The 22821-nt window shown below is 43.0% G+C and overlaps 2 protein-coding genes across 5 annotated transcripts in view; one reads left to right on the plus strand and one right to left on the minus strand.

Annotated features, from left to right (window-relative positions):
• The window catches only part of PCCA (propionyl-CoA carboxylase subunit alpha), a 231211-nt gene that overhangs the window by 183114 nt on the left and 25276 nt on the right, over positions 1 to 22821 (plus strand). Inside the window, exon 22 of one of the 3 annotated variants that reach the window (XR_015949464.1) lies at positions 30 to 80. The exons of 1 other annotated variant lie outside the window; for it this stretch is intronic. The gene's annotated coding sequence lies outside the window, so the exon portion shown is untranslated. Of the gene's footprint in view, positions 1 to 29; positions 81 to 11941; positions 11985 to 22821 lie in introns of all 3 variants that reach the window. One more of the 3 variants, XR_015949463.1, reaches the window with a different exon arrangement.
• The window catches only part of GGACT (gamma-glutamylamine cyclotransferase), a 51022-nt gene continuing 43745 nt past the window's right edge, over positions 15545 to 22821 (minus strand). For both annotated transcript variants that reach the window (XR_015949467.1, XR_015949465.1), the window contains one exon: positions 15545 to 16514. The gene's annotated coding sequence lies outside the window, so the exon portion shown is untranslated. The remainder of the gene's footprint in view (positions 16515 to 22821) is intronic.

The following is a 22821-nucleotide window of genomic DNA, read 5'->3' on the forward strand; positions in this document are numbered from 1 at the left end:
AAAAGCCTACTTTTGCCTTCATTCACCAGGTGGAACCACACAGGCCAACCCAGTGAGTGCAAGAGAAATCTACCCTTCAGGTGAGTACCAGTTGTATTTTCTAACGTCTTGAAACAGTGTTATATACCTGCTGTTATGGTGGAAGCTGCTGCATTTGATTCAGAAGGTGGGATTTCTAACCCACCTTTCATTGCAACATTAGTCAAGCTATGATTTAAGAATGTTTCTGTTTTCATTAACTTAAATAAGACTTTTTCTTTCAATAAACATTTTGATGCAAGTAGTAAGCTAACGGGGTTTCCATTTTAATACACGCCTGTGACAACAGCAATAACATTCAGTTGTGTCATCAATCTCATTCTGATAGATTATTATATTCCGTTGAATGTAAGTTAGAATCCTGAGTCACATGCCCCCTTTAATATTCTCTGTAAAATGCAGTCCTTTCTTCTGGCACAATTAATTTTGCCATCTGCCTGGTGATAAGCTATGTTCTACCATTTTCTGTTTTGGTTCACAGTGCTGCTCAGGCTTTGTCTTAACATCTCATTACAGTTCTTGTGCAAAAGTACTGAAATGCTCCCCCCCCCATTGTAATATGGAGAAGATCAAAAAATGTCATGCAGTTCCAACCTTATACTGTCAAATGTTTTCTGGGCTAACGTTCTTACATTCACTGTAAGGTATAACTAAAGCTTGACCGGGTTTATTTGAACAATGTAAAGTCAAAGAATCAGCAGCAAAAACAAATACTTCTAATTCATGTACCTTTTCTTTGGTGTTTACCTTGGAGTTGGTGTCTTCCTTAGATAAAACAGTTTGATATTAAACAGTTCCTCTAATTTTACAGGGCTCTGTTTCTTTTTATGGCAACACACACTGTGCAGGAAGGTCATTATGCCGAGGGTAGGAGAAGAAAAGCTGTCAGCATAAAAGAGAAAGTTAACATTGCACATGTTGTCTTTGTTTATGGGGTTCCTGGAATGTGTTGAGATTCATTCCAAATAGGGGTTCGAAATAATTTGTTGCAAAGTGGTGGACAGCTACCTCACAGATTGCTTTGCTATGAAAAGGCATTTCTCTTTGAAAATATGGCTAGTATACATATTTGCCAAAAGGGTGTAGAGTATTGATCTCTGGTTTTTTTAAGGAGAAACTACTTCACAATTGCATCTGTTTATATTTGTTCAACTGACTTGTTTCATACAGTTTAAGGGATATAGTAGTATTACATGTAACAAGGCCCAGCTGTAAAAACACAGGGGGTGAGAGGAAGATTCCAGGCCACTAATTCCAACCCTGTGAGGTTAGTTCTGTAAAAAGTGTTGCAAGGTAATGCTCCGGTCTGTGCACAATGTACTGATAATTTTTCTTATTTCCTGTTGGAACCTGTGACTGTTCTACAACTGGGGGTTGAGCTGATTTTCATTATGGGGTAGGGTGGTGATAGCCAAGCCTCCAGACATTTGTTGGGTGACATTTCACCTACCAAAACATAAACATGTGGAACTAATTGAACATTGATGGATCCTAAGTATTCTTACTAGAATGTTTTTGCACAGGGACAAGGTGTTGGACTTAATGAGTTCAGGGTTTGGCAATTAAAAGGTAAATGGCAAGTAGAAGGAAGGTGACTAGCCAGGAAGTATTAGCCTGAGCCATGAAAAACAGATTCTTCAAACAACTGCAGCACCTCTTTGAATCTATAACCAGGATGGGGAAATTTTGGCCCTCCATCTGTTGTTGAACTCTTGACACCCATCAACCCCTGCCAGCGTGTCCAATGATTGGGAATGATGGGAGTTGTAGTCCCGCAACATCTGGAGGGCCACAAGTTCCCCATTCCTGGTCTATTGGATGTTTTTCATGTATGTGAATCTGGAAATGGTTCCACCTTAGTGACAGAGAATGCCTGTTTGAAAGTAGACAACCTTCAAGGAATCTTCAGCTGTTTCTGACTGAGGTGGTACATGATTTGCAATTTAATGTAGTGTGCAATGGGCAAGACAGTCTTACATTCCTGCCATATCAGAAGCTAGCTCACATGGCCTTAAAGTTGGCACATCTTTGGGTTGTATGTGCTCTTGAGCATGAAAAGGAAATGAAAGAAGTACAAACACCAAAGACTATATATAGCAACCTAGCTTCTGTTCCTCCAGCATCCAAGTTAACATAACCATCTCCTTCCGATCATGAAGTGGCATGTCAGGGATGCCCCTACATCAGTCAGGTATGGGTAGAGCCAATCCAGGCAGGCAGGCAGGCTACCTTGATGTTGTGAATTGCACTGAACCTGGAGTGCAGCCTATAGAGAGACAAGAGAAACAGAGGGAAAGGAATGAGTAATATTTGGCAGCTGCAGAACAATCTCTGACCTTGGGTATTTGAGAGCAAAATGGTCAGGGCCCCCTTTACCTTAGTGAGGGTGTTACTAGCAAGGCACTCTTCAACTGCTCTTGCTTTATTGGAGGGAAGCATACAACAAATGAGTAAATTATTACAATCCCCAGGTATAATTCTGTATGATGTTCCATGTGGCCAGGCTGGGATTCGGCAAGGCAAGGCAAAAGGCAAGGCAAAAGGCAATTCCTTAAGAGTTTATTGATGAGGATTGTTATTCTGATAGGTAGGTGAAGAAGGGTGATTTTATGCAACAGACAAGGGGGGTGGGAAGAGAAAAGAAGAGAGAAATGTTTTTAATCAGCAGAATAAACAAATAAAATGTGACTACTAGTAAATTAAAGGTGTTAATAGTCACTTTTTAATTAAAATATGAAAAATGAAGTCATATTGAAATGATCTCACTGTGCTGTTATGTTATAGATGCTACCTTTTCAATGAAGGCAATATTTATTTATTGCAGTTATATCCCAGTTGCTAGAAAAGCAGGCTTCTGAAATAGTTAAATAGTTAAAACTCTCCTCTCTCTCTCTCTCTCTCTCTCTCTCTCACACACACACACACACACACACACACACACACACACAGAGAGAGAGAGAGAGAGAGAGAGAGAGAGAGAGAGAGATTGGATCAATTATTCTTGTTAACATCAGAAGGAGCAGCTCACACAAGTTGCTCAAGAAAATAATTTGGGTGTCAGTGTCACAAATGAAAAAAAACCAAAAAGGAAAAGGAAGCAATTCTCTCGCAACGGGACATGGTGTAGAGAAGGATAACTTGCCTTCAAAGATTTTGTTTCGACTATTATGATGTTTAATAAATTGTTTGCTTCAAAGGCCTTTGCTACAACAAAATAAGCAGCCTTCCTGCTATTCTTGTTCACTGGTTGCTATAAGTAGCTCATATCCTGTCCTCTCTGGTCTCAGGTGGCTTGCTTTTGTTTGTAAAACTGAAGCTGCTGCTTTAAAGAGCCCTTCCATGTCTTTAAATTATTAGCAAGTTCACAATGTGTTTCAAGAATCAATTGAACTTCTCATATAGAGGCTTGACATTTTGACTCATTATAAGGAACGGTGAACAGGATCTGCCCAGCAAATAGGGCCATCTCATCTAATCTTAAAATGGGGGGAGGGGGGAAGAATGATTGATTTTCTTGTGATATATGAGTTCCTTTCTGAGGGATTGTGAGCATGTGATAATAGAGGACACAAAGGTAAGCCAGTAGTTTTCAGTATGCTTTCAGACACCGCATCATGTTTAGGAAGTTAAAAACCCAGTTGGTTGGATCCAGATAGAGTAGTCACATTTATGTCCCATAGAAATCACTTCACATGTAAGTTGAACCACATTATCCATTTTAGCATCCATTCACCCAGATTGGCAAGACCCTTCTTGAGCTACTCACAATTCCATTCTCTTCTTATCACTCTGAACAGTTTGGTGTCAATGGTAAATTGTATCACTCCACTGCTTACCCCTAACTCTGGGTCATTTATAGGAAGTTAAAAATAAAGGCTCAAGTACTGATATTTGGTGGAAAAGCCCTCCAAACTCTAGGTTCTTCCTGTTGCCTTGTGCCCCCTGGTTCAGGCCGCGGTCTCAACCCAGCTCTCACCATTCTCTTAATAGGTGTAGAGCCTATTTACCTGATGTGGGGTAGCCTATTTTTTTAAAAAGCAGGAGTGCTTGGTGTGTTTTTGTAGGAGTGCCTTTATATTGACATGAAGGCCACTTGAAATATTTTCCTTGAATTTGATGTTTTAATGTGTTGTAAACCACTTTGATATTTTTTCTTTAAAATATAAAGCAGTGTAGAAATTAAATATAATAATAGTAATAAACAATTCATTGGGGGGCAAATAGTGCCTAGACCAGGCATCCCAAACTGCGGCCCTCCAGATGTTTTGGCCTACAACTCCCATGATCCCTAGCTAACAGGACCAGTGGTCAGGGATGATGGGAATTGTAGTCCAAAACATCTGGAGGGCTGAAGTTTGGGGGTGCCTGGCCTAGACCTTCCAATGTGGAGACCACAACCTAGGTTTAAGGTGCCATTTAGCAATTAGCTTATATACCGTGTTTCCCCTTTTTTTAATACATAGTCAAAAAGTAAGCCAGGGCAGGGTTTTTAAGCCTATGAGACATATAAGACATACCCTGAAAATAAGCCATACTTCAGTGCCGCGCAGAGCAAGACCACCAAGTGCCACAGCCAGCTAGTGGGACCCAGCACGCCGGCCGCTACAGGAGGAGGAAGCCTGCCGGGTCGGGACAGTGCCCGGAAGCGGCTGCGCAGCAGCCGATAAAGCGTGCAGCAGCCGCACGGAGCACCGAGGGCACAAGCCAGCAGGACCCAGCTCCTGCAATGCCGGCTGTGGCAGGAGGAGGAAGCCTGCCTGGTCGGGTCGGCGCCCGGAAGCGGCGGCGACTGCAGCGCTAACAAAGCGCGAAGCAGCGCCGCACGGAGCACCAAGGGCACGAGCGGCAGGAGGAAAGAGAGAGAGGCTCGTTACTTGCGGCACTTTAAGAGAAACGATCTCCACATTCCGAGCCTCCCTTTTGCACATGCGGGCGTGTTAAAGCCCCAATCGGTTCACTCCCCGTTTCCTCATCGCCATCCCTCCCTTTCACACGTTGCCTCGGCCCCGCAGACCCCTCCCTGGCCATCTTCCCCTAAGTGCAGTGCTGCTTCGTGCTTTGTCAACGCTGCAGCCACCGCCGCTTCCGACAAAGCGCAAAGCAGCGCCGCACTCTGTGTGTGTGCGCGCGCGTCTCTCTCTCCCCGTGCGTGTCTCTCTGTCTCTCTCTCTCTGTGTGTGTGTGTGTTTGCGCGCGCGCGTCTCTCTCTCTCTCTGTGTGTGTTTGCGCGCGCGTCTCTCCCCCCCCCTGTGCACATCTCTCTCTGTGTGCATGCGTCTCTCTCTCTCTCTCTCTCTCTCTCTCTCTCTCTCTCTCTCTCTCTCTCTCTCCCCCCCCCCCCCCCACTCCACAATTCCCTGTTCAGGAGCTGAGTGAATTCACAGTTGAATCTTGCTTCAACACTGATGTTTACAATATACCGTAGTATCCTGCACTGCAGCTGAGGGCTAGAGTAGGCAGGGCAGGTGGTGTGACATACACAACATGAAACTTCCAATAAAGTAGTAAAGGAACTGACAGTTCAAATGTGAAGATTGTAGAGGCAGACTTGGCAAACTCTTCTGTGAACTGTCATGGCATGTAATCTGATGCTTTTGGAAGCATAAAGTGGCTCCAGTCGGGTGTACATTTGCCCAATGGGGAAGGTAATGGTATCTTCCTGGGCAATGCTGCTTACAGATGTTCTATGGCCATAGGGTGGTTCAGAATAGCTTCATTTCATTTTCTGCTTGTTTTCATATCTAAAAAGCACCTTCTGGCTTTTTAAAAAACTGACATCCCCTCCCCGTCTCGTTTTGCCAAGAGACCCACTGCAAATCTGGAGGAGGAGTGGCTCTGGCGGGCTCTGAATAATCTTTCTCTCCCTTTCTCCTGGAGGAGGATCTGGTGTGTAGGACTTACAAACCTTCAGAGACCCAGCTCTTGGGGGGGGGCTTTTGGACACCACGCTTTGCCTCCCCTCCGATTGGGAACATTCTGGCATCGCAGGAGGTGGCCAAGCGGGTGGTGTCACTTCCGCACCGCCCCCCGCAAGACTTGGCAAAAAGATATAGTGATAGGCGCAGTTCTGGAGGGCACCAAGGAAGAGGCGAGGCTGGACACTGCGCCTCCGAGCAACAGCTCCAGCCCCGCCGGCAGCACCCTTAAGACAGCCCTGGATAAATGTACTGTAGATTGCTTTACCATGCCGGTACTTATGTGGTAATAAAAAAAATAAGACACCACCTGAAAATAAGCCACCGTGTGGTTTTTTTTGAGGAAAAAAAGTTATAAGACGGTGTCTTAAAAAAGGGGAAACACGGTATTTGAGTTTCTTACACTGGAGGAAACACAATCCAAAACTATCCCTCAGCATGAGAAATTATTTTCTATGGTTTGGTTCCCAATGAGTGTGATGATGCAAATCTTGGAATCATAACTAGATAAAAATATTCATTTCTATAGTAGTATCCAGATCTATTCAATAAATGATCAGTACCATAGGATTACAAACTGTTGAGAATAAAACTTTTGTTAATTCTCTACTGTCGATCTTTGGCTTCACATGGATACAACCGTATAAACATCCCTATATACTATTGTTAAACTTTGTGTAAACTTAGAGTTGGAAAATCTGTGGTCATCCAGATGTTACTGAACTACAACTCCCATCATCCCTGACCATTGCCCATTCTTGCTGAGGCTGATGGGACTTGGAGTTTAACAACTTTGTGAGCCTGGACTGTATAAACAAACACTAATAGGCTTTCTGATCCTGTTGTGTTCTGATTTTGTTTGGTGTGACAAAAGGCTGCAAGTATGTTGGGGTTTTCTTGTGCTTCACCGCCTGTATTAGAATAATTCCATCAGAACCAGATTGTTCCCCACCCCGAAATGATGTGTAGCAGGCAAATAGACAAGAAGGTATCACTGTAATCCTATTATCTTTAGCGGAAATGCTGCAATGCAAAGGGTCAATGAACTTCATAGGAGATTTTTGAGTGAAACTCAGTACTCACTTCAGTAACCATTCCTATTCTGCAAAGCATGTGTTTTTTGAATATTGATTGTGTTCATTTTCTGCTGCAAAATACATTAATTGATAACTACCTGCTGGTGTTGAATCAATCTTGTGTGAAGTCTGGAGACAGGTTTGTCAGGTAGGGTAAATAATATTGATCCCATCTTTAAACTAAGTGGAGCAGAGGATAAATTAATTGAGTTTGAGTAGTTATTTAATTATACTCTACTGATTATTTAAACGTCAGGAATTATTTGATATCATGAGGCAAGTTCAATCCAAGTTAGCTTTTAAAATCCAGAGTAAACTTACTCTTTCTTGATAAGAGCAGTTTGCCGCATCTGATAGGATTTTGTGGCATTGCTAGCGCTGCTGCTGAGAGATACAGTTCCTATTGAAGTAGAGGACTCTTAAGAGGTAATTAAAGTGCTGCTTTGTCTTTTTAGGATTTTAGTGTACTATATGGTACTGTTGTGTTTTAGTGTTGTTGTTATATGGATATGGCAGGAATGGTTATCTTTTGTAAATCACTTAAAATTATTCTGGTATTACGTGGTATCCATATATATATAAATGTAAAAATGGTGAAAGTGTGGGCTCCACTTTTCTCCGTAACCGCTTGACCGATCGTCCTGAAATTTGGACACAACAATCCATGCCACTCCCCGAGTGTTTGCACAAAAAATCCCTCAAATCTCACACCTGCTCAGGTAGAAACCTGCTTTTCCACCAAGTAAAACAACGCCCTCAAGTGGAATTCCTCCCACAGTACACCCCCTCCCTTCCTGTGAAATTACACCACACCCACAAACCAAATAATGACATCATCAACCAAGCAATTGAAACCACCAAGGCGGCCATTACCAGACCCCTAGGGCCCCCACTAGGCCGGGGGGGGGGGCCGAGCGCCCAGATCGCAGGTCACAGCACGGCCTTTGTTTTATGTAGGCCCCTGCCAGGCCCCCACTAGGCCCGGGGGGAGAGGGGGAGTGCCCAGATCGCAGGCCGCAGAACGGCCTTTGTTTTATGTAGACCCCTGCCAGGCCCCCACTAGGCCCGGGGGGAGGATAACCCACAACAACGCACTTGGGGGCACGGCAAGGGGTTTTTACTTTAAAATTTAGCGGGCGTTGTGTCACATGCGAGGCTCCGGTGGCCATTTTAAGTAAGGGCAGTCATGCCCCTTTTAACCTACGCTTTATAGTATGACTGATTGCAAGCCTCTGCGTCTTTAAAAACAACAACAACCATGCACTTTCTCTCCCCAGTTTAAGTCCTCTGATATTTGCAGTGGCCAACCCCCCCCCCCCATTTACAATCTCCTACCTTCCCCTTGCCACTTTGTGGGTTTGTTATGGAACCGAACAGCTCGGGTGCTTCGGAACTCAGCTTCTGTTGCTAGGGGGCTGTGGGTCTTCACTGTTTGATTCCCCCCCCCCTGTCGGGATTATTAAAGTAGTTCTCTAGGTTCTCTGGGTCACCTACTCCAAAATTAGAAAATCCAAATAACAAAACACACACACACACACACACACACACACAAACCAAAACACACAGCAACGCCCAACTCATACAATACCCACCAAAATAAATGACAACCCCAAAAATAAAATTAAACAATAATAACTTCTGCTTCTCATGTTCTTATTTAAAAATAATAATAATCTAAATATATAAAAATGTTCACGATGCGTGCGCAGGGGCCAATGTATGGCGATACAGGGGGGAGGGGACAACACTCCTCGGGGAAAACAGAGGGAAGGGTGTCCTACCGAAACACAGGGATGAGCCAGGGGGTTGGAGGGAGGAGGGGTGGGATACGTCATGGATCGGGACAGGGTGGGGGGAATCACAGGGATGACCCACAGCAACGCATGGCCAGGCCAGCTAGTATAAATATAAGAAATAAATAAGCAAAATATTCCTTGCATACACATAGTCTGTAATAATGTATCTGGTTGTCATGACTTGCTCAAAGGTCCTCTTCTAAACTGTGCAAGTAGCATGTGTTCATATGATAATAACTCCTAGCCTGCTCAACACCAAGATGATGGGTGTCAGGCCTCAAATTGTTATTGCTTCCTAGACTTATCAGTCAGCTGAACTGTGAAGGATGTGAAAATTGATAGCATTTCATTTATGTTAAATATTAAAAAATATGCAGACAAATACATGTTAAAATGCCATACAGTAAAACAAATAATAAATGCATTAGAAAAGCATTAATGCATAAATCAGAACTGATTCTTGGCCTTATATTTTTGTTTGTTGGTTCAGAATACATAAACATATCTCATATTCAATTAAATACTGAAATGCCAGCCTTTTCCTTACTGCCCAACCCCCCAGACGTTTCCAGTTTTGGTTGACCAAATCAATATCAGATGATCAGATGTAATTTTCTAATTACCTGGAGCAGGGAGGAGAAGATGACTCCCTGAAAATAGGTTGCCACTCTGTGCACTGTGTTTGTAGCTGTGTTATACACTAAAATTAAGTCTAATTGGAAAACAAAAACAAAAATCTAATTCACTTCAAACAACAGCTGCAAAATATTGCCCTGAGGATGGAGGTTAACTCACTTGTGAAATAACGGCCAAAGCTCACACTCTTAATAACTGTTTTCTTTAGCCCTTGAGAAAACTCCATAATTTAATGTGAAATGCTTGGCAGAAAGAGCTTCAATTTAGAGACTGGCTCAGCAGGGAAGAAAAGAGTTGAAAACTCTCTTGTTACAAATGCACTTATATTTGCAACTTTATGTAATCTTCCCCAAAAAGTAAAATTTTAAATGTTTGAATTCAACATTTAAATAATTGTGTAATTAAATAATTGTGTATATATAAACATATATCATATTTTTCGCTCCATAGGACACACTTTTTTTCTCCTAAAAAGTAAGGGGAAATGTCTGTGCGTCTTATGAAGCGAATGCTGCGTGGAGGAGGGACGGACGGGAGCCATGGCTCCCGTCTGTCCCTCCTCCGTGGCTCACTTTAAAGCAGCAAAGCGGGAAAGGAGCAGTTTATATGGGTATAAAGCAAGCAGTGGGAGCCGTGTAATCCCTCCGCCCTCATGATTGGCTGCCCCATTGGCATGGGCGGGTGCACTCGCGCCACCCCCTTGGGATGACGCTCACGTGGGTGAAGGGATTCTACATTCTTCATACAAGGATGATAAAGCAGAAAAGACTAGCATATAAGATTCCTTTCAAACTAGAGGTAGTAAAATATGCTAAGGAGCATGGAAACAGAGCAGCGGAGAGACATTTTGGGCCACCTCCAACTGAAAAAAAATGGTAAGAGAGTGGAGGAAACCAGAGGATCAGCAGCCAAAAGCAGATAAAAGTAAGCACACTTTTGGTGGAAATGCTGCAAAGTGGTCACAGTTGGACGTGGCCATGAAAGAATGGATCACAAATCACCATTATAACAACTTCTCAGTCTCTACAAAAATGATAATATATGAAGCCAAACGCATTGCTGTAGAGAAACGAATTCATGATTTTACTGGATCAGCATTGTGGTGCTACAGATTTATGAGGCAATGTGGCCTTGCTATACACACCAAAACTAGAATTGCACAAAAAATGCCAGAAGAATATGAATCTAAGATTCTGTCTTTTCATAAATTTGTAACTGATGCTAGGAAGAGAAATGGGTTTGTAATTGGCCAGATTGGGAATATGGATGAAGTCCCGCTAACCTTTGACGTGCCATCTAATATAGGGATCAGCAAACTTTTTCAGCAGGGGGCCGCTCCACTGTCCCTCAGACCTTGTGGGGGGCCGGACAATATTTTGGGAAAAAAGATGAACGAATTCCTATGCCCTACAAATAACCGAGAGATGCATTTTAAATAAAAGGACACATTCTACTCAAGTAAAAACATGCTGATTCTCGGACCGTCTGCGGGCCGGAGTTAGAAGGCGATTGGGCCACATCCGCCCCCCGGGCATTAGTTTGGGGACCCCTGATCTAATAGGACTGTTGATCTGAAAGGTGCCAAAACTATAGCCGTGAAAACCTCTGGACATGAGAAAACCCATTACACGGTTGTGTTGTCTTGCTGTGCAGACGGCACCAAATTGCCACCCATGTTAATTTTCAAAAGGAAAACATTTCCAAAAGAAGTGATTCCAAGAGGAGTTGTTGTACATGTCATGGGAAAGGATGGATGGATGAAAATGGAATGAGAGTATGGGTTGAAAAAGTGTGGTCCAAACATCCTGTAGGGCTTTTGAAAAAAACCTGCCTTATTAGTATTTGACCAGTTTAGAGCACATATTAGCGAAACTACAAAAAAGTGCTTTAAAGAAGTGAAGACTCATCTAGCTCTAATTCCTGGAGGTCTTACCAGCCAGTTGCAACCTCGATGCTTCCATCAACAAGCCATTTCAGGTCTTTATGCAAGAAGAGTGGAACAAATGGATGGCTGCTGGTAATCATGATCTGACACCTACTGGACGAATGAAGAGGCCCACTATCACTCAAGTTTGTGAATAGGTGAAAACATCATGGCACTCGGTAAAGGAGGAAATCATACAGTCATTCAAAAAATGTGGCATTAGCAATGCTTTGGATGGAAACGAAGATGGTATCTTATATGAAGATAGTGAAGAAAGTGATGTCAGTGATTGTGAGCAACTGAGCTTCATAAATTCTGAGTCTAGCACTGATGAGTTCTTGGGGTTCACAGAAGACTAGAAGAGTACTCAAACCTTAAAGTCTCTCTTCATTTGTTAATGACAGTGATAATGGTTCTTAATGCCCCATGCCACTGTTGACTGCCGTTCACTTTACATGGTTGAAATATTATTCTGATATATTGGTATATTAAATAGTTTAGTACAACATTTGATTCAGAATATGTTTTCTCTTATTTTCCTTCTCTAAAAACTAGGTGTGTCTTATGGTCAGGTGCGTCTTATGAAGCGGAAAATAAGGTAGATTAAGCAAGGAACAACTTGCAGTAGCCATACTATGTAACGTTCAACAGAAATTTCCCCCATGTTGCATATGCATCTTTGATGACCCAACTATGAAATCTCTGCCTATTCTTAATAAAAGAGTTCAGGTTCACCGGTTCATTTCAAGCAAAACATCTGAATTCTCTAATATAATCCTGTGTAATTGGCTGTTATTGCTATTGCTTCATGTAAAACCATTGTGCAGCAATGATATTCATATTCAAAAGTATATAGCAATTTTTTCACTTTTTTGATGATAAATTATTACAAATGTAAGCAAAAAACTCCATCTTGCTGCTAAAGTACTAAAGAGAATGCTAACCAGATTCAAGCTGAGACTCAAGTTTTGCCTGTACATTTTGTCTTTATTGGCAGGGTGCAGCCTATTTTCCTGTGCTACATAAAGGCTCAGCACACTGAACTCTCATCTGACGTACCCCCTGCATCATTTTTTGTAATGCCATTTTAAATCTGCCAAAGTGTTTTATAGTATTTCATCCAGTGTCTCATAGTACATTTTATATTCCATAGCCAGGTGATTTGTACTGTACATGGTTTTTGTGTGTGCCCCCCCCCCCCGAATTGAATCTGTATTATCTGGTCATAGCCAAGTCACATGATCTTGGACATAAGGTTTGTTGGAGGTGGTGCATTGACATATCACCATGAGTTGTTGTTGTTTAGTCGTGTCCGACTCTTCGTGACCCCATGGACCAGAGCACGCCAGGCACTCCTGTCTTCCACTGCCCCCCGCAGTTTGGTCAAACTCATGTTCGTAGTTCGAGAACACTGTCCAACCATCTCGTCCTCTGTCATCCCCTTCTCCTAGTGCCCTCAATCTTTCCCAACATCAGGGTCTTTTCCAGGGAGTCGTCTCTTCTCATGAGGTGGCCAAAGTATTGGAGCCTCAGCTTCAGGATCTGTCCTTCCAGTGAGCACTCAGGGCTGATTTCCTTCAGAATGGATAGGTTTGATCTTCTCGCAGTCCATGGGACTCTCAAGAGTCTCCTCCAGCACCATAATTCAAAAGCATCAATTCTTCAGCGATCAGCCTTCTTTATGGTCCAGCTCTCACTTCCATACATCACTACTGGGGGAAACCATAGCTTTTAACTATACGGACCTTTGTCGGCAAGGTGATGTCTCTGCTTTTTAAGATGCTGTCTAGGTTTGTCATTGCTTTTCTCCCAAGAAGCAGGCGTCTTTTAATTTCGTGACTGCTGTAACCATCTGCAGTGATCAAGGAGCCCAAGAAAGTAGTAAAATCTCTCACTGCCTCCATTTCTTCCCCTTCTATTTGCCAGGAGGTGATGGGACCAGTGGCCACGATCTTGGTTTTTTTTATGTTGAGCTTCAGACCATATTTTGCGCTCTCCTCTTTCACCCTCACTAAAAGGTTCTTTAATTCCTCCTCACTTTCTGCCATCAAGGTTGTGTCATCTGCATATCTGAGGTTGTTGATATTTCTTCCGGCAATCTTAATTCCGGCTTGGGATTCATCCAGTCCAGCCTTTCGCAGGATGAATTCTGCATATAAGTTAAATAAGCAGGGAGACAATATACAACCTTGTCGTACTCCTTTCCCAATTTTGAACCAATCAGTTGTTCTGTATCCAGTTCTAACTGTAGCTTCTTGTCCCACATAGAGATTTCTCAGGAGACAGATGAGGTGATCAGGCACTCCCATTTCTTTAAGAACTTGCCATAGTTTGCTGTGGTCGACACAGTCAAAGGCTTTTGCATAGTCAATGAAGCAGAAGTAGACGTTTTTCTGGAACTTTCTAGCTTTCTCCATAATCCAGCACATGTTTGCTATTTGGTCTCTGGTTCCTCTGCCCCTTCGAAATCCCGCTTGCACTTCTGGGACCATGAGTTATCTGAAGCAAATTCATTATATCTGTTCACTTGTACATGCCATGGCAGCTAGTCTTCATCTTCCTTCCAGAGGGGTATTGTGTGTGTCTCCCACCCCCAACCAGGAATTACTGCAAGGGCAGACTTTAGTCTTTCAAATTCCAGTGGTGCCCTATGCGAGGCCAAAATTTGGTGCCCATCCCGCCTCTCGCCTTCCATTCTGCTCAATTCACATGTCATAGTTGTGATGCCGTGTAGTGCCCCCCTAGGCTCGGTGCCCAGTGTGGTGGAACCAATCGCACTGCCCTAAATCCGCCTCTGATTCCTGGCATCTGACAAGTAGTTTAGTACAGCCCTGGTATATTTGTATATGCACTGTACTATATGCCTTGCTTGCACAATTCATCATGAAAAGAGGGTGAGTGACTCACATAAGCTGGGCCTGCACAATTTGCATTGGAAGGTTCTGTTGCCCGGGGTGTGTGTGTGAGGAGTGAAGGATGCACAAGCCTCCGGGTCCCCCTCTCATACCCCACAGTGTATGTGTGTAACCTGTGTCAGGGTTATGCACGAGTCAGTCCTTCTGAATTGCCTTTGGATTAACTAATCTATTTAGAATAAAACCTGTTAGAAGTTGAATGTCTAATATTGCTAATTACATTGGCAGACTTATTTTGTGAAAAAGTTGTCCTCGTTGACTTTTTCTTTTATCAAACTAGAAAGAGAAGCCCAAGTGTTTCATTCACAACCACTCTCCCCTGTACATAGGCCCAGGAGCGATTAAAGTGATGAATTGTGTCAGCATAACATATTGACACTATCAATTGGATGTTATCAAACAGCTTAAACTAATGGAATGATTTACTTCATGTTTAACTGCCTTTTTCAATTAAAGGTAGCAAATGCTGTGGGACTTGAGCCTAAGTGAACAAACCATATATTTTCTCCTGTTAACACCAGCATCGCTGACATGCAAGTGATGGGAGTGTTACCCTATTGCTGCAGGCTGTAATGGGCTAGTTTAAATGGTCATGAGGGAAAAAAAAGTGATTAATGATTAGGAACAGGGCTGTTACACAGCTTCACAGCTCTTTTTCCTCCACGCATTTCCATTCGTGTCAACTAGCTGCACACTTGGGAGGTGTTATTTCCAAGTAGTCAACATAGTTTATTTCTGCTGCTATTTGTTTCCATTTCATGAGTCCCTTTGGTTGTGCAGCTATAGCTTACATTTCTTTGGAGTCGTCAGCTTTGCTAATGATAAAAGTGGATTATGTACCACTCTTTATTAGCATGGTGAACAAAACCTCAACCATTGCACTTGAGTGTCATGGTAGACACAGGAGGATTCCTTTCTTTATTGCATGTCGACCCTGAGACAGTGGGATACGTTTGGGAGGAGCTGCTGAAATTAGTTGGGTATTAAACTGTTGTCTTGCAATAACAATAATTGCTACGCATCAAGAAATTGCATGTTCAGCATGTACAGCAATGCCCATTAGTGCTCTTTTGTTAATAAACTTCATATCTCTATCCTTCATTGGGCTGCTTCTAGACCTTTTAAAATTCTTTGAGGGTGCAAATAACATGGTAGACAGCGGTGATCTGACAGACACAAATTACAGTTTCCAAAAAAAGCTTCCAGCTAAATCCTTCACTAAAGACAAACAATGAAATTTAACTAGGGTAAAAAGTCAAGTCCTTTAATGGTGTGGTAACTAGTTATAGAATAAGAAGCACAGCACTGGAGCAAATACACACTTTTCACAATGGAGAAAACATAGGAACCTGCTTCATCCCGAGTCAGAGCATTGGTCCAGTCTGTATTGTGTATACAGAGTGGCTGTAGTTTCAGGCATGAGTCTGTCCCAGTCCTACGTGGAGATACCGGGAATCACACTTGGTTCATTGTATATACCGTACAAAATGCGTGCCATACCACCGAGCAACAGCAGTTCCCTAAAAGCATTCTGTATTAGGTCTCCTAAGTATTTTAGAATCAGTGCTATTGAAACTTAGAGGCAAAGAGGTGGTCACATTTTCAGATGATAGCAAATTATTTAAGGTGGTGGAAACTGAAGCAGAGAGCAAAGCTCTCCAAAAGATTTCTCTAAACTGAATGAATAGTCAACAGATGAGCAAATGAGATTCAGTGAAACGTAAGTGCTACGTTATTCACATTTTTAAAAAAGAAAAGAAATCCTAAGTGTACAACTGATGGGATATTGAATTTGCTGTGGTTGTCCAGGAAAGAGATACTGAGGTTAGCTCAATCCTGAAGTTAGCTCGATGTGCAAGAAAATGAAATCACCAGTATCATAAAGTTTGTATAAATCTGTGGCAGGGTCATATTTGGAACACTCAGTGTGGTCATCCTAACTCAAAATAGAGCTAGAAAAGTTCAGAGAAGACTAGAAATACAGAAATACGATCTAGAAGTTGGAGCATGCTCTCCATAAGGAAAAGCCCAGGTCTTTGTGATCTGTATGGGAAGTCCTTCTCATGGTTCTGCAAATGGGTATGGCTCCTCCTGCAGTGACTCAAGTTAGGGTCTTCTCTGTGTCATCTTGTTTGTAGAACTCCCTCTTTGGAATTGCATCAGTCAGCCTCTATCAGGTCAAGACATACCTGTTCATTCAGGCCTTTGTGATCCTATTTGAATAAAGTAAATCATTTGTGACTTTTTAGTTTAGACAAAAGATAACAAGGTGAACATGATACAGGTATATAAATGGGTGAATGGTGTGGGAAAAGTAGATGGGGAGAAATTTCAGTACCAAGGGAAGGCATTCCAATTAAATTAATTGGTAGTAGATTCAGCCCAAATGCAACCACACACAATCCCCCTTGACAGAATGTATTATTTATTTGTGGAATTCACTGCCACAAGATGTGATGGTGGCACCTGGGAGCAAACAAAGGAGAGATGTTGCTTGTGTGCCATACTTGAGGGATTCCCTGAAATATTTGGCTGGTTCCTATTGCAAATAAGAGGCTGTGGTTGATGGGTACTTGATCTGATGCCGCACGGCTTTTTTTATGTGGTACAAAAGGCACATTGTGTAGGAATTTTCCAATATTTTCATCAAGTTTTTCACTATCTCTGTGTTCATAAGACATAAGGGAGGAAAACAGTGTCGCCATGATGTCATAATCCATGTAATGTACCTTTGAGAGGAAGGGTGTTGCTGCCTAAAAAAACACATTCACTTTTCCCTTCTAAAGCTAAATGAAATCGGATGCTGGAGGCTGTTTGGGTTAGAAAATACGCCTGACAGATGAAGTAGTCTATTCTTGTGACCACAGTATTGAATTTGCTCTTTTGAAGTATTGTACAGCAATGCTCTTGTTTGCTCAGTGTACTTCCCTGTAGTGGGGGCTAGAAATACTATTGTGCAACTCTAGGCACATCATTTAAAACAGTGGCTTTCCATTGTTCCAGATGTGCTTTACCCTCAGTCAACAGCATGAGGTTCAGTTAATTTGTTTAATATCTTCGGTTGATATATATAATCTAAGTTGAATGTCAGATGTGTGACAACCCGCCACCCATTTTCATTTTTACAACCCCACACAGGCAGCAAAACTAGATTACATAGTGGCCAGGGCAACCCAGCCAGATGTGCAGGCTATAAAAAATAAAATTAGTAATAGTAAACCTAGACACACAGCTAGCAGACTCCATTTACTTTACTAGGTTACTAGTTGCTCAGGCCTTATCTGGGATGTTCCTTTGGTTCTCTTTCTTATATCAACCTGATACATATTATATCAACCTCAAACTTTTTTAATGGCCGTGCCTGAGTTTCAGCCAAAGATCCTTGGAACTGTAGTTGAATGTAAAGACTCTTAATCTCTTTCAAATTCAGACCTGCCGAAAACTACAAATTCTTGGGAGTTTACCTATCTATACTGTATCTATACAGTGGTTCTCAGTCACTTTACACGGATAGTGTGTTCCCTGCTCCCCTTTGCAGTGCTGACAGTACCGTGTTTCCCCTTTTTTAAGACACCGTCTTATAACATTTTTTTCTCAAAAAAACACAGGGTGTCTTATTTTTGGTGGGGTGTCTTTTTTTTTTTAATTACCTGTCATCTAGCCCAAATTCTACCATCAAGTTATCCCAATGCAGATGCAGCACATGAGTGTCTGATGAGAGGGGAAAGAGACGGAGAAGGAGGGAGGGAGAGAAGTCCTAGAGCAACCCCCCAGCCCTCCGGATGCTGCAGTCGCCCTCCCACCCAGTCCCCTGATTTCTGCCGATCCGGAGGCCACAGGCTCAGGCACTCCGCCCGGCCCGGCAAGGCGCTCTAAGCACTTGGCATTGCGGAACGCTCGGCGCACTCCATGCTGCAGCCGCCAGTTCGGGCGGCGGGGAGGCAGACCTCCTCGGCGGGGCCAGGCAGAGGCCACTAACTCAGGCGCTCCGCCCGGCCCGACAGAGCGCTCCAAGCGCTCGGCGCTCCGGAGCACTTGCTGTGCTCCACGCTGCAGCCGCCAGTTCTGGGCGGCGGGGAGGCACACTTCCTCGGCAGGGCCAGGCGGAGGACGCTAACTCAGGCGCTCCGCCCGGCCCGACAGAGCGCTCCAAGCGCTTGGCGCTCCGGAGCGCTCGATGCGCTCCACGCTGCAGCTGCCGGTTCTGGGTGGCAGCGAGGCAGGTCTCCTCGGCTGGGCCAGGCGGAGGCCGCTGGCTTAGGTGCTCCGCCCGCCCGGCGCTCCAAGTGCTCGGCGCTCCAAGCGCTCAGCGCTGCAGCCATCGGTTCTGGGCAGCGGGGAGGCAGGTCTCCTTGGTGGGGCCAGGCGGAGGCCGCTAACTCAGGCACTCCGCCCGGCCCGACAGAGCGCTCCAAGCGCTCGGTGCTCCGGAGCGCTCGGTGCGCTCCACGCTGCCGCTGCCGGTTCTGAGGGCAGCGAGGCAGGTCTCCTCGGCTGGGCCAGGCGGAGGCCGCTGGCTGGGGTGCTCACCCAGCCCGGCAGGGCGCTCCAACCGTTTGGTGCTGCGGAGAACTTGGCACGCTCCACGCTGCAGCCGCCAGTTCTGGCTCCAGGCACCGAGCTGTCAGGCCTGCTGCTGCTGCTGCTGCTGCTGCTGCTGCTGCTGCAGCCGACATTCTGAGTCCCGCTGGCTGGCTGGGGCGCTCGGCGGTCTCGCTCCATATGGCATGGAGGTATGCCTTATTTTCGGGGTATGTCTTATATTTCGCAAATGTTTAAAAATCCTGCCATGGCTTACTATATGATTACGTCTTAAAAAAGGGGAAACACGGTACTTGTGTGGCCCAACCTAGGTCAGGTTTTTACCTGGCTGGCTATGCCATGCCAGCACCAGTTGAAGACCAAGGTTTACATTTGCAGCTATGACATCATTATGTACTTGGTTCACATATGCTGCTTCTGCTACTTTATGATTTGAGGTGTTTTTCCCTGCTAACATAATGCATTTAACAATGAAGCGAATGCTAACTCTTGTTTAGACCAAAATATGGATTTGAAGTTGGAGAAAGAATGAAGGAATTTATTTTAGATGCCCAAATGCTATCACAAGATTAAGCTCAACATTTCATTTAGTTTTACATGTATTTCCCCCCCTCTTTACATGTACCCCCCCTTTACAGTCTTGAAGTAGGAAAATTTTGTTTGGCTAATGTGTGTGTGTGTGTGTTCTACTACAAACATAAAGACTGGGCAGGCAAAATATATGAGGAAACACCCCTCCCATCAGACATTATGATAGTCATGCATTCTTCTACAGTCTACTGCCATGAAGTCAAAGTGTAATGTGTGAAACTTCAACTGTTACGGTAGTGAAACAAAATATTTTGCTGGAGGGTTGTTGACAATCTGTAGATGATAGGCCTTTCTGAGATGTGGTATACCAAAGTTCTGGTGTATTGCTTCCCCTTAATCTCCCCACACTACATTATCCTCTTTACAAATAATATTTTTGCTTTGAGTTGTTAGTATTTTAACAGTCTGGTTTGTTTCTGCCCAGGTTGAGAGTTTTGTAGATGTTGGGACATCCTTAATTCTAGTCAAAACAGGAATTTGTATTTCTGTTTGGGGAAACACTTGCATTTCTTAACTTTGTGAGCATTGCTTTAATGTTTAGCTATTACATTTATTTTTATTTTTTAATTTCCTACCCGTGGTAGTTTACAGAAAAACCATTTTTCGTAGGCAGCAGCCTTCTTCGTGCACCTGATAAAGTGGGCTATAGTCCATGAAAGCTTATACCACAATAAAACCATTAGCCTTTAATGTGCCACAGGTCTCTTTGTTGGTTTTGCTACAACAGACTAGCACGTCCACTCTGCCAGAAATCATTGAACACATGTCTTAATTTAGTTCTCTGTGGAAGTCCACCCCCTCCCTTTAAAGATATTGCTTCTAAACCATGAGGTAAACTCTTTCTCAACACATCAGTGTGGCACTTTTTTTTGTAGTTTTTCAAGAAGTCTTCAGCTCATGAGCAGGTTTCAAAGGAACCTCATCTCCATGTAGTTTTGCCGGATAATCCTTTATCCACCATCTTCAGCTCTCATTCCCTTGATTTCTTGCCTGTGGCTACGTTTCTATCTCTGCATCAATTAGCCCAGTGATTTATACAACAAGCAAGCAGTTTAGAGGTAAATGGTACACAATTAACATCTCATTCCACCATAAAGGGTATGCTAAATACCCCAGTCACTGCTTTCTCTGCCTGGAATTGAAATAAGTGTTTGTCCTAATTCATATGCTATCTGATGTGAAGTGGGCCTGCTTTGTGCTGTACTACACCATTAATCTAATTATAGATAGCTGCAAATGAAGTGCTGTCTGAGCACAGAGGCTGAAGAAAAATAGAGCTTTTGTCATTTAGCATGACTCTGTGAAGCAAGATCACACTTTGCATGGCAGCCTGGCAAAGTGGAGATCCAAATAATATTGCTGCCTGTTGCATGCTTTCTAATTACGAGAGCCTTGTAAACAGAAGTAGACGCCCGGTGTAAATAGAGCTGTAGTTACGCTGTCATGTGGTTTATAGGAGGAAAATCCTCCGAGTGCTGTTGTATTAAATGATGCATCCTGATTGACAGCTACCTTGAGACTGCGCTGATGGAGTTGTCAAAGCATTATGCTAACAGTCTGCTCCAGTGACTGCAGATGTACAGAGCTCTGCTATTCAAACAGCTTTCTAACTGTTATCTGTTCATTTTACCTTGTCCGGCTGTGTTGTAACTCCACACAAGGAGGACAGCTACAAGCTTTATTTCTGTATGCTTTTGACTCTGACAGCTCAACCTTAACCTAAAGTGGAAGGAATCCGTTTTGTGAGGCTTTAATCTTTATTGGGGAGTTTTCCCCCACTAGAGTGTTATGTATTACATGGTGGATTTAAAAGTGGGAAGTGTGAGCAAAATTAATTGCTATTTTAATTAAGTTTGTGTTGCTAGGACCTGTACTAGAGAAGTGGTGACATTCTCCTTTCCATCCCTCATCCATTAAATTCTAAATTTTTAGGAATCCCTTTTGTATTGCCATGGGGTGTTTTTATTGTTATTACATAAGAGATTTGTTTCTCCCCCTTGAACCAGGGATTATTGTGGCACAACTGCACTACAACACATTTGTCTACCACAGACATACTAATAATGTAGGAACTGGGAACTCCATTATAAAAGTCAAACTCTAATTTGTTGACTAAGCAGTACATTTTTTAAACTGCCACGATTATAGAAATTTCCCCCCAAAAAGTTTCCAGAGTCCATAATGCTGAGGGATGGGAGACAATTGACTGTTTTTAACCCAATATATGAGGAGAACTTTAATGTATAAAGAGAATTTAAGCTTTAGACATAAGCAAGCACCCTTATTAAAGATGCACTTATTAAGTTGCACTGAATTTAGAGGAACTTATGAGTAACGATGTCGAAGACTACAGAGTTAATGCACTAATTGCAGTGCCCAGGTGGCAGCGAACCAATATATTTATGATGCCTATGAGTATTTTGAGCCAGAAAGAATGGGTGTCACTTGGAATGATATGGCTGTCTGAAAGTTTTGAATTTGAATTTTTTCCTTTGCAAATTAGGATCCTTTGCATAAGGGTAATTCTTGGTTTTCACCTAGAGCAGGGGTAGCTAACATGGTGCCATTCAGGTTTTACTGGACTCCTCTCCCATCAGCCCCAACTAGCATAGCCATCAGGAGAGCACCATGTTGTTTGCTTCTGCTCAAGTGAATGATCTAATTTGTAATGCTTCTTTTGCATGTTGTTAGTAAACAAAACAAAAAAACTTTGAGACTGCCATGCTTGCCTTAATATACTTGCAATTGTCATCCATTCATTGTTACTTAAAGAGGTTATGAAATAGAAAAATAAATAAATTTATGGATCCACAAAAGATCTTCCACTTTATACTGCAAGATGAATGCAACTTGGGACTTTAAACACTGACCACTAAAAAAACACACCTTTAAAACATTAAAAAATTATCAAGGTGGAGTTATCTTTGGACTTACATTGCTTAAAGTTAAACAAAGAATCTTGTTACACTTTAAAAAATGTTGAATAACTTTTTATGGACTAGATACATTTATTGTTATTCTCAGGTGGCAGATAAAGGAATTTCAAAAAGAGACGCAAGCCTGGAACAGTTGCATCAGAATTAATAAAGAAGTTCTACTCTATTGCTTTAGGCTTAAGAGGAACAGTCATGAATCTCTTGAAGAAGATTCTTGCTGGTGAAGGATTATGCTACAATAAAATATGTTAGGGCTGTATCCAACAAAGCCATTGCACAAGTGGAACAACTTCTGCTCATGCAACAGAATGACCCCTTCCATCTCTTCCCCTTCACCTCCAAATCTGTTCTGAAGGTTTCCCCAACACTCACAGATCATTCCACATGTACAACCACTTCATTGGTTAACCCTTATGCTAACCCTAATCCCAATCCTTAGTCTTAATATGCT

Source organism: Zootoca vivipara, chromosome 4 (genome assembly GCF_965207765.1).
Source record: "Zootoca vivipara chromosome 4, rZooViv2.hap1.1, whole genome shotgun sequence".
NCBI classification, from domain to species: Eukaryota; Metazoa; Chordata; class Lepidosauria; order Squamata; family Lacertidae; genus Zootoca; species Zootoca vivipara.